General features: G+C 26.6%; 1 long non-coding RNA gene and 1 pseudogene across 1 annotated transcript; one reads left to right on the forward strand and one right to left on the reverse strand.

The window, feature by feature from the left end:
• Positions 1 to 1,623: 1,623 nt before the first annotated feature.
• LOC137813500 (uncharacterized) lies at positions 1,624 to 2,895 on the reverse strand. The gene is made up of 3 exons (XR_016519424.1): positions 2,761 to 2,895; positions 2,535 to 2,609; positions 1,624 to 1,760 (listed from the first exon to the last, which is right to left on the reverse strand). It is a non-coding gene; the product is annotated as an uncharacterized LOC137813500 (long non-coding RNA).
• A 6,535-nt stretch (positions 2,896 to 9,430) lies between these two features.
• Positions 9,431 to 10,465, forward strand: LOC137815487 (rust resistance kinase Lr10 pseudogene; annotated as a pseudogene).
• Positions 10,466 to 12,160: the final 1,695 nt, after the last annotated feature.

The following is a 12,160-nucleotide window of genomic DNA, read 5'->3' on the forward strand; positions in this document are numbered from 1 at the left end:
AGTGGAGACCAAGTAATTTAACTTAGTGAAAGAAACATGTCCAATACATAAAAATGATAAATCAAAATGGAGGTTTCAATAATTGGATTCTTTAGCTCATCTACTATATAAAATCCTCATACCTACAACTTGTCTGAATCAACCTCCTGAATTGAGGATCCTTCACATAAAAATTAGTAAAAGAAAAAAGAAAACGAGTAAGTAAAGTCACATAGTTGAGCGACACAAACAAGATTTAAAGTGAGGTTAGGAATATAATAAACATCTGACAAAATAAATGTGGAGACAAATCCAATATCTACTAATGGCATTGAGGAACCATGAGTAGTCCAAATAGATATAGGTGAGACGAAAATTGAGGACTAAAAAACATAAGATCATATGACATGTGATGTGAGACATCAAAATCAAGGATCCATAAGAAATGAGACATATTTATGAATTAGAATAAAAATTTTAAGAATTATGACTTGTGACTAAGTAGTAAGAAAGTTTTGAAATTCTTCTACAATATCAAATACACTAATGAAATTCAAAGATAACACAGGACACAAATTAGATTGCAAATAGGACCTTGAACCCCTTAAAACTCCATTGTGTACAATAGCTCAAACAATATGAAAGGATATGTGGAAATCTCACATTATTTATCGAACCAGATGAGTTTACTAGTAAATGATTATCAAACCAACTATGACCTTTAACTTAAAACCAATTGACATTATGTGAAGTTGTTTATACATATATAAACTGCACTCCCATACTTGATGCAGGCCATGTAAGACTTCCCAACACCCATGTTTGTAGAATCATGCGAATCCACTAGTAGTATCAAATGAATTATAGATTCTAGCTCTCTGATAATAATAAAACAAAAATATAATGACACATTAAAAGGGAGGAACGATTTCTTATATTAATCTTAATAGAAAGTCTAAAAAAACATAACAAATATACAAATATGACAATAATATAAAAATTAACCTACCCTTAATATATATAATATTATGTTAACACATGGTAAATAAAATTAGGGTAAATAGGCGTATTAAGATATGGAGGACCGAGATGTTTCTGAATCGTGACTCAAAATTTACATATCATGGAAGAAAGAAGAAATAGATGGGAGAGGAAGTAAAGCAAAAGAAATTTAAAAATCTCAAACCAGAAGATCATGTCTAAACAAATCATCCTTGAAACCTAAAAACTCATCATCAACCAATTAATTCTTCATCTTTATTTCCTATAAATTCAATATTCCAAAAACACGCTTTATTTTTATTTTTTTATTTTCTAGTTTAAAAGTCAAAAACCGTCTTTAAAATTTAAATTTAGACAGTTAAAAATCGCAGTAAATTGGAAATCCAAAATCACCTTACGTGTCTAGAAGAAGATAAAAATAATATTTTCTAAGTTATGTAACTACAAAATATTTTTTTAAATGTAATGAATAAAAAAGTGAGCTAGATTTGAGGGAAAAACATATTTAAACTTTTTTATAAGTTTAAAATATAAGTAAATTCAAATTCAGCAGTTATGTAGTACAACAGTTCCTCGAGTGGCATCATGCATGTTGTAACACCCCATAATTTACCTATAACTATTACAATACCGATTCTACATATTTCTATACAAGCTTACAGTTTTTCAAAATATTCCTAATACGTGATTAGGACATATAGAAATACAAATATTTACAATATAAGTTTCAAAATCAACGACTTAAAACTCTTCTGATCCTCAGACACCTGTAAGATCATCTGCTCGTGTACGTAGTACAGTCATCGCAGTTCAAACACAACAAGAAAAGCAAGGGTAAGCTAGTGAAAATAGAATTTTATAATGTACGCAATTAAATCAAAAGAGAAAACCAAATTACATGATCAATTTCTCAAATTATACAATCTTCTTCAAATCCCAACATTAGAACAATCACATAGATCTCACATGGATCTACACATCCAAGATATTCAACAAACAACGTCTTCCGGAAGACCCGTATTAAGTAAGTCCTACCAGAGACTAACACCTGATCCAAAGATTACCAGCGAATCCAACAGAAAGGATCAAGGTAAGTTCAATACAACCCAAGCCGTGCATCCATATGTCACGGTGTGCATGAACTCCCCCATCAGCTTCTCACCACCTGATATCTTAGTCTATGTGACTTAGATCATCAGTGAAGCTCGGAGATCTCTGTTACCACATAGGCATCAATACTTAATACACAGCAAACATCAGTCCATACATTATCCCAAATGTATGAATTCAATTCCATACCATTCCGTCATACAATATCATTCAAAAAGTGATCCACAATATTCAAAAGCGTAATTAACATAAAAAACAACACTTAAATATTAAACCATCAAAATATAATATTTTTACAAATTTAAATAATATATAAACAAACAACCCAATATATAAACACACAACATCCCTGCAAGAAAAAATGAATATTGGGACCACGTCCCTTCCGCATTCAGATCTTCTATCCTAGGGTGCTATTAAAAATTAAATTTAGCTTCCCTTACCTCAATTGCTTGCTTTCCAAGCAACTTTTAGAATTTTATTCCCCACCGTTTGGATAAGCTTCAAGATTTACGGGCCTAATGCAAATTATCCAAACAGAACAAAATTTCAGTATATAATAGAATAAGTTGAGAGGATTAAACTTCTCAACTGACCCCACCAAGATTAATGACTAAATCCTAAGGAAAAACAGAGAACACAGGATATTTAGAGTAAAAATGAACTTACTCTGTTTGAAAATCTGATCGGGTAGAAATGTTCTTTAACTCCTCTGCTACAGCGTGGTATGATCAGATTCTAAAATAGATGAAGATTGGGAGAGAAATTAAGAGAGAGGGAGAGAAGAGAATTGGAGAGAGAAAGAAAAAAAAAATTGTGGTGGGAAAGAAGGGGCTTCTCTGCCCCTTTATTTTTATTTTTTTTGAACGTTCTTACACATGTTCCTCCTTAAAGATATTAGTTAATTCAGACAAGTGTGGATTACTCACGTAACAAATTTAAACAAAGATTTCACAATAAGAAATAACATAATGCAACAAATGAGTATTTAAAACACCAACTTGTTCCCTAGATTTTACATTACTTTTTATTTTGACCCTTTACATAAAAGAATATTTTACTTTTAATTGTGTCAGATTATTTATTAACTCAAAGATTGTTTTTTATTTTACAGGGACTATTTATAGTATCAAAGTAGGTGAGTTCCTCTATTTGTATATTTGTTTTAGGTAAAAATTTATTCCTCTATTTATATATGTTATAAGTAATAAGTATGGTGGAACAAGTTTCTTTATAAATATATTTATTTGAATAAAAATATAAAAACATTAAATAAATTATTTAAAAGTTAAAACTAATTTATATTTAAACTATTTTTTAGACATTCTTTAATATAACCTTTTTAATTTCCAATTTATAAACAATTTGATTTAATTTTAAAAAAATTATTTTTCTTTTATAAAAATACTTATAAAAAATTGTACAAATATAACTAATATTATTTATAAACTATTTTTGCCAAAACAGTCCTATAATAATTTTTTATTATGATGAGATCTATTACTTTGATTTTTAACTCTTCCAATGACATACTTTAAAGATAAGAATTTGTGTACAGGTTCTAGGAGAGTAATTGTTTTCATTTTTATTGACTATTATATGTTAACTGAACAACTTCCTTTATTAATACTAAGAAAACTCATATCCACATTTTTATTTCATTAAAATAATATAATTTTGCAAACAAGATATTAAAAAAATATTAAAATTATAAAATTTATATTTATATAATTTTGTAAAAATAAGATTAAAATAATATATATGGTTATACAACTATATATAGAGGATAATTATTTTTAACCAATTCTGAGTGTCATCTTTTAAAAATAAAATTAATGTTAGACAACACATGTTATTATATGAAAGAGAGACTAGATTAGACTGACGTAAAAAAAACAAAAAAAAAATAACACTCAAGAGCAACCTAAGTATTTACATTGAGAGTTTAAACCAAAAAATAAAAAAATTAAATAAAGACAAAAATAAAAATAAAAGAAGATTTTTTAATATGTAGCTCCATAAAGATAGCACGGATAAACGATTGAATTCCAAAATCCTATGATATTAATGCACATCTAGACCATTACTTTTGTTGGGTTGACTTGCTTTAGAGGTTTTATTATTGGCTTTCACTCCGACTTTAGAAGGACGTCCCAATCTCCTGAAAGTTCGAACTGGTTCATTGTCTTCACTTAATGATTTCTCCTTATCCATCTTTTCAGCTCCGAACTTAGAAACCAAATTGGCTTCTTCTAAGAAAATGTCAGCCAAGGTAGATTCAACTATACTCATTACCAAGATGGTCGAACATGTATCTTGAGTCTCTTATTCACCATCTAAACGAGATTCAAAACAATTTGCAAGGCCAAATTTTGAGAAATAGATTTAAAAGTAACTCATTTGACAACTGCAAATTTAGGACTTTTGCATTAGTTGCAAATTTGAGATGAAAAAATCCTTCAAAACAGACTAAATCTTTCAAGAGGCAAGGAGTCTTTTTTTTTTGTAGCAAATCACTTGATTCGTGGAAATTCTCCAAAGAGAGTATATCAAAAAAAATATCATCCTGAGATCGTGAACCAGACCTTATATCAACAATTAAAACAAAGAAACATTATCAACAACAAATAATTCTTTTGTAGATTTCTTAAACTTTTGACCAACAAGAGATCCAACCTCCACTTGGCCAACAAAAACTTCAATTAAGCGTATCAAGATTAATAGCAGCTCCCTCAACTTCCACCACCTTTGCCTTATGAACAAGTACATCATATTTCTATACCTCTACTGCAGAATTTTGTTTCTCTATGACACTAACCACTTCCTTGTGAGGGGCATTTTTAATTTCTTTTGGTATGGATAGTCACAGGTTTATACTCTGCAACAAGTTTGGATAAAATAGTAGACGGTTTGATTATGTCATTAAGGTTATTAGGATTGTTAGAATATAGGGCTGAAACAAAAGGGGGTGAAATGTTTTCGCAAGATTTTCAAAAAGGCTGGAAGTAGATTGAAAAGATCAGTTAAATCAATCAATTGATTTATTTGTTCAACTGGTTACTTAATAGATTACAGTTATGTGAAAAATATAAACCTATTGTTTTTTACAAATCAACTAATTGTTTAATGTAGAACACACATAGAAGTATTTAAAACATTTTATTAGGGAAGAGAGATTCACACAAAGAAATTTATATTGGTTCACTATAAACCAAGAGCTACATCAAATCCCCTGCAAACCACTGGGAATTCACTAAGTAATCAAAAAATATATTACACAACCAAGAGTGTTGATCTTGAATCCTTCAAGAACACACAACACTTAACAAAAACACAGTTTCTAGAAACACAATATGAAATTGTTTTACACACAATACAAATTAAAAGAATGAATTAGAATACACCTAAGCTTTATACAGTTGAAAAACAATAGAACAAAAAACTCATAATCATATTTCACACAGAAGCAATGATCCAAAACTTCAAGAATGATTAAAAGCTCTTTCATCTTCTCTCTTGAAAAACATGTTCAATAAACTCTCTTCTTCTTTTTGAAATGATCAGAAAACAGTCTTTATATAGACTTTAAAAGATGGTTAAAACAGTTTGATCATTAAATGAAATCTATTACAAACATTTAAAAACATTTGAAAATCATAACAAAATTTTGTTAAAATCACTTAATTAATTTTTAGAACAAACTTATTGTTTTCACTTTCGGTTAAAAACTCAACATAAAAAGTTTGTTCATTTATCGAAATAACTGACTATTTTTTCTTTACAAAAAAGACAAAAGAAAACAAATCATTTTTAAATCTTTTTAAAAACCTTAAATGTAATTCAATCGGTTGTCGTGATAAATTAACCATTTGAAAAACTTGTTGTAGTCACCAAATTAGAACAAAAGCTTTTTCAACGATTTAAAACACGAAACAACTAACTAAAATTAACACAAATTTGAAAAACAAAACTTTCAAAAAAGATTTCAAATCATACGAACTTGGATCATAACTAAGTGCAAATTAACAACTCAAAATCTACCTAACTACACACAACAACAGATTCTTCAAGCTGGATTTGGAAATCATCAAAGCAACCTTGTTCAATAAGGATGTAGTCTACATTTAGAAATATCATACCCTGTCATTTTACACAAAGAGAAAAATGGAGGCAACTTCTCAAATTCAATATCTACAAAAAAGCAAAACCAAGTATTTCCACCAAAATTTGATTAGAGAAAGCATATAACATATCAAATAAGCAAAAAAAACCTCTAAATTTATTCATGGTGCGGTCATCAAGGGAAAAAGGAGTACTAATCCATTTCTCTATAGAGAAAATTCTTTTTGGTTTCCAATATTCCATAGGAAGACTGGATTTTCACTCAACATGGAGCTTTGGTGAGTTTCATTTAAGATGGCACAAAGTCTGGTTCAAGCAAAGACTATCAAGATACCCAAATTGAGATTCCATAACCTCATTGCTAGGACTCTTCTAATGTCTTCAAGAGAAGAAAAAACAAATTCATAAAACCCTTTTCTCAAAGGAATAACTTTCCAAAATCCTTAAGACTTACATGCAAGATCCAACTTTTTGCTCATGTTCATATGAGTAAGAGGTTTGTCACCTTTGGATAGTACTATTCTTCCATGAAGGTGATTTTTACCTTCTTCAAGACCTACGAGATACACATCTACATCAATTTGAATAGATATCAAATCTCCATTAATGCAAGAAGAAGATAACAGTGAAAGAGGGATATCACCAACATTATTCAAGGTTTGTGCAAAATTCATCTTTTGTGCTTAAGTCGTATAAGAATAACTCACTACAAAAAAAATCAGTATTATCTACGGATTTTTACTCACGGATCTGAGTCCGTAGGTAAATTCAGCATTACCTACGGATATTGCCTACGAACAACATTACCTACGGACATTACCTACAGATTCTGAATCCGTAGGTAAATTCAGCATTACCTACCAACTATGACCCACGAATTCTGAATCCGTAGGTAAATTCAGCATTATCTACCAACTATTACCTACGAATCTTATTACCTACCAACTATTACTCACAAATCTCTATTACTTACGAATTATCACCCAGTAATCTCTATTACCTACCAACTATTATCATAATAATTATATACATAATATTAAAAATATTAATATAATATGAAAAATTATAAAAACATAATTCATATTCATAACTAATAATAATCATAACTAATTTATACATATTATTAATATTAATATAATAATTTAAATAATATAAATAGTATTATATTAATAATAATAATATTAATGATATTAGTAATATAACAAAATTAATAATATCAATAATAATAACATTAATAATATAAATAGTATTAATAAAAATATATATAAAATTAACATTTTTTATAATATTAATAATATTAACACTATTTATAATATTAATAAATATTTATAATATTAATCATATTAAATAATATTAATCATATTAAATAATATTAATAATATTTAATAATATTAAACAATATTAATAATGATATTAATTTTTATTTTATTAATTATATTAATATTGATAATCATACTTATAAATATAATAATAATCATACATGACAACAAAACTTGACTGGTGTAATGGTTAAAACTTCTATGGACATATTTCAAGGGACTTGGCTTCGAGTCCCACCTGCTGCAGTTGAAGTGCCACTATAGGAGGACAAAACTTTGCTTAACCACCGAGGACAAAACTTTGTTGTAATGGTCTAACTTTCCCATTTAAAATAACATAAATATACATTTTCTTTTAACTTTTAAATCATTCTTTTAGAAATACTTTTTAAAATTTTATTATCTGCAATAACATTAATAAAGATAATATTCTCTTTGGTACATAAATTCTCACTGTCTTATCCTTTGATATTTTTTAAAACTAAAATAACTACTTATATAACACATTACCTACAAAATAAGAAATTATTGTTTACAAAATTATAAAAATTATTTTTAATTATTTTTAATTGGACAATTTTATCCTTTATTAATAAAAATAGTTTATTTATTTATTTAATAAAATAAATTTATTTATTTATTTTAAAATAACTAAAGAACTTATCTATTAAAAAATAATGTTTATATAATTTTTTAATCCTATTTTTATCCTTTGAGCAGCGATTTTTTAAAGCCAAAATAACTATGTATATAAATAAACTACCTATAAAATCAGAAAATAATTTATCTAAAAACTTATAAAAGTTATTTATAATTATTTTTAATTGGACAGTTTACCTTTTAATAAATAAAATTTATATTTTTTATTTATTTAATAAAATAAATAATTGGATAAATCATCTTTATTTTAATAAAATTAAAGAACTTTTTTTTTTAAATAACAGCTATATAATTTTACAATACTATTTTTACAAAATAATATATATTAATTTATATTATTTTTTAATTAAATATTCATAAAAATAAAATAAAAGACTATAAAAGTATTAAAATTATAAAATTATCTATTTGAATATAATAAAGATGTGATTACACATGTGAGAAAAATGTGTTTTCGTTAGTTTGAATATAAGCGCGAGAACTACTGTGTTTCTACTACTTTTTAAGTAAAAAAAGTTATTGTTTTGATAGAAATATATTATTTAATTATTATTTTATTAATTAAATAAAATATTTTTATTTATTAAGAGATAAAATTATCTAATTAAAAATGACGTTAAAGATAGTTATCTATTCTTCTTATGAAATATGTATTCTTTTTATTTAATGATATATATTATTTTTAGTAGAAATAAATTATTCAATTACTTGTTTTATTAAATAAAATATATACTTTTATCTATTAAAGAATAAATTTTTAATTAAAACATAACATAAAAAATAATTATAAAAAATGTATTGGCACTATATAATACCATAAATGATGAAAATAATAATAATAATAATAATAATAATAATAATAAGTATAAATAACTTTAAAAGTTTAAAGATTTAATTATTATTATTATATTAATAAAAAGAAGTTGATAAGTGATTTTTGTTTTATTTTAAGGAAAGTATTTTTTTTCTTTATTTTAACATGATGACATTTGCGATTTTAATTCACAGGCTTGGTTATTGGAGCAAACAAAAATATTTTATATTATGGTGCACATCAATTAGTATTAATTAGGTTGGGACAGTATGTTCTACCATACTTCATACTTAGATATGTTGTTGGCACCATATTGTTTAGTGCTCTTTTGACATATAAGTGGAGAAGAAGGCATTAGTCAGAATACGAAAATATTGAAAGTTATTTAGAGCAAAATAGTTTGATGCTTATTCGATACACATACAAGGAGATTAAGAAGATGGCCACAGGTTTTAATGAAAAATTAGGTGAAGGAGGTTATGGCTCTGTATTCAAGGGAAAGTTGCGTAGTGAACCTTCTGTTGCTATAAAAGTGTTACGAAAGTCAAAAGGTAATGGACAAGACTTTATCAATGAAGTTGCAACCATTGGAAGAATACATCATCAAAATGTAGTGCAGTTAATTGGATATTGTGCTGAAGGCTCAAAACGTGCCCTTGTTTATGAGTTCATGCCCAATGGATCTCTTGACAAATTTATATTTTCAAGTGAAGGAAATACGCATTTAACTTATGACACAATATATAATATAGCAATGGGAGTAGCACATGGGATTACATATTTACACCATGGTTGTGAGATGCAGATTTTGCATTTTGACATCAAACCCCACAACATCCTACTTGATGAAAAATTCACCCCAAAAGTCTCTGACTTCGGATTGGCAAAACTATATCCAATAGACAAGAGTGTTGTGACTATGACAGCAGCAAGAGGGACAATTGGATACATGGCTCCAGAATTGTTTTATACAAATATTGGAAAAATATCAGATAAGTCTGATGTTTATAGTTTTGGAATGCTTTTGATGGAGATAGCAAGTAAGAGGAAAAACTTAAACCCTCATGCAGAGCGTTCAAGCCAACTTTACTTTCCCTTTTGGATTTATGATCAACTTGACAAAGAGAAAGATATAGAAATGGAAGATGTCATAGAGGAAGAGAAGAAAATTGCAAAAAAACTGATGATAGTTTCACTTTGGTGCATACAATTAAAACCAAATGATCGTCCTTCCATTAATAAAGTAGTCGAAATGCTTGAAGGAGACATTGAGAACCTTAAAATACCTCCAAAGCCTTCTCTATATCCACATGAAACATTGGAAAAACTTTGCTCTAACCAAACAACATTGCCTCAGTTCATTAGTTCTTCAACCAATTCCATGGAGATTGCCACTAATGCTCCACTGGATGAAAGTACACTACAAGAAAATCATCATGAAATAGAAACCAATTTTTAGAGACCAAAATAATTAGTTGCAATAGTAACTAAATTAGAGACCATTTTAGAAACTAAAAAAAAAATATAGGTTTCTAAATTAGTTTTTATTATTGTTAAATAGTTTCTAAATTAATATCTAATTAGCAACCAAAGTTTTTGCTACCAAATTTATAAACTAAATAATTGGTAGTTAAAACATTGGTTGCTAATTAGATACCAATTTAAAAACTATTTAACAATAATAGAAACTAATTTAGAAACCAATTTTTTTTTTTAGTTTTTAAAATGGTATCTAATTTAGTTATTATTGCAACTAATTATTTTAGTATCTAAAAATTGGTTTTTATTTCATGATTTTATTGTATTTTATGATTTTATTGTAATGGTATTTGATAATGCATATTAATTGTTTATTTGCATCCAACTTATTGACTTGAACATTGTTTTAGAGTTTGTTCATTAATAATATTTACATATTGTTTGAGCTATTTTCTATTGTTGTATACTTAAAAGTTTAAAATAATAAATTTAAACATTTGTTAAAAGTTTTCATATATGTTCATTATACTAAAGTAGTTGTAGCATCCTAAGTTTTTTATTAACTGTTATTTAAAACTTGATCAAATATAATAACAAGTGAATTTAGTTAAAATAATAAATTAAATAGGTATATTTTCTGGTAAGTGCATGTACTAAATTCTACAATAATTAAGATTGTGTTGTAAGCTTGATAATAGTAAAGGATTGTATGTGAAAGTAATCAAAGAATTCATCAAATCAAATATAATTTGTTACTTTAATTAGTTTTATTTTAATTTGCTTCTAAACACGTATTTTAAGAAAAGTTTTGATGAGTGTGAAATAAATAGTCTTTCTAATATCCCAAATGACATTAAACCATTAACTTATATGCGAGTTTTTTTAACTAAAATTTCTCCAATAAATAAATAAATAAAACCATGTGTACAATGTTACCAACTTCCATCATAGGACAAAAATTCATTGCCTAATCTCATAATGGTGGAACAACTATTAGTAACTTTATAATTAAGTTGGGTCACGCATCATTGAATTTTTTTAAGCAATAATCTTAATACTTTTATACACTATACAAAAATTTATGTTTAATGGTCTTTTGTTTTATTTTATTAGCATTTTAAACCCGTAAACTTATTATTTACAATCCTAAAAACTGTAGCAAAACATTAGTGATAAATAATTTATTACAATCATTATTAACACAAAATTAATTACTTGTGTAATTCTAAAATCTCTTAATATCAAACATTATACATGCAACTTCATTAACGCTATAATATTATTTACGATTTTCTAAGTCCTGAGGCTGCATTTGACAATATCAAGATAACAAACGAATATGAATCTTCTTTTCACCTTTCATTTCACGAAAATCCTACAAGATAAGTTAATCAAATGTTTCATCTAACGCCATAATCTAACAAATTTTACATAAGCAAATTGAATTTAGAGTTTTGTTAACATGTTTTTGGAGAACTTCAATATAAGACGAATTGGGTTGGAAGAAATAATTGAAATAACTCTTGCATGACATACATGCTCCTAATATGACAAAATAATTTGTATTGAAGAAATGGAGTATTTAAGAAAGGCATGTGAGAATAATAATCAAGTATTTCATCTAAAATGTTTGAAAGTAGTTGCACCAAAACTCAAATCAATTAAAAGGAAAAAA

The sequence above is a fragment of the Phaseolus vulgaris genome, chromosome 1 (genome assembly GCF_051622355.1).
Source record: "Phaseolus vulgaris cultivar YP4 chromosome 1, ASM5162235v1, whole genome shotgun sequence".
NCBI classification, from domain to species: domain Eukaryota; kingdom Viridiplantae; phylum Streptophyta; class Magnoliopsida; order Fabales; family Fabaceae; genus Phaseolus; species Phaseolus vulgaris.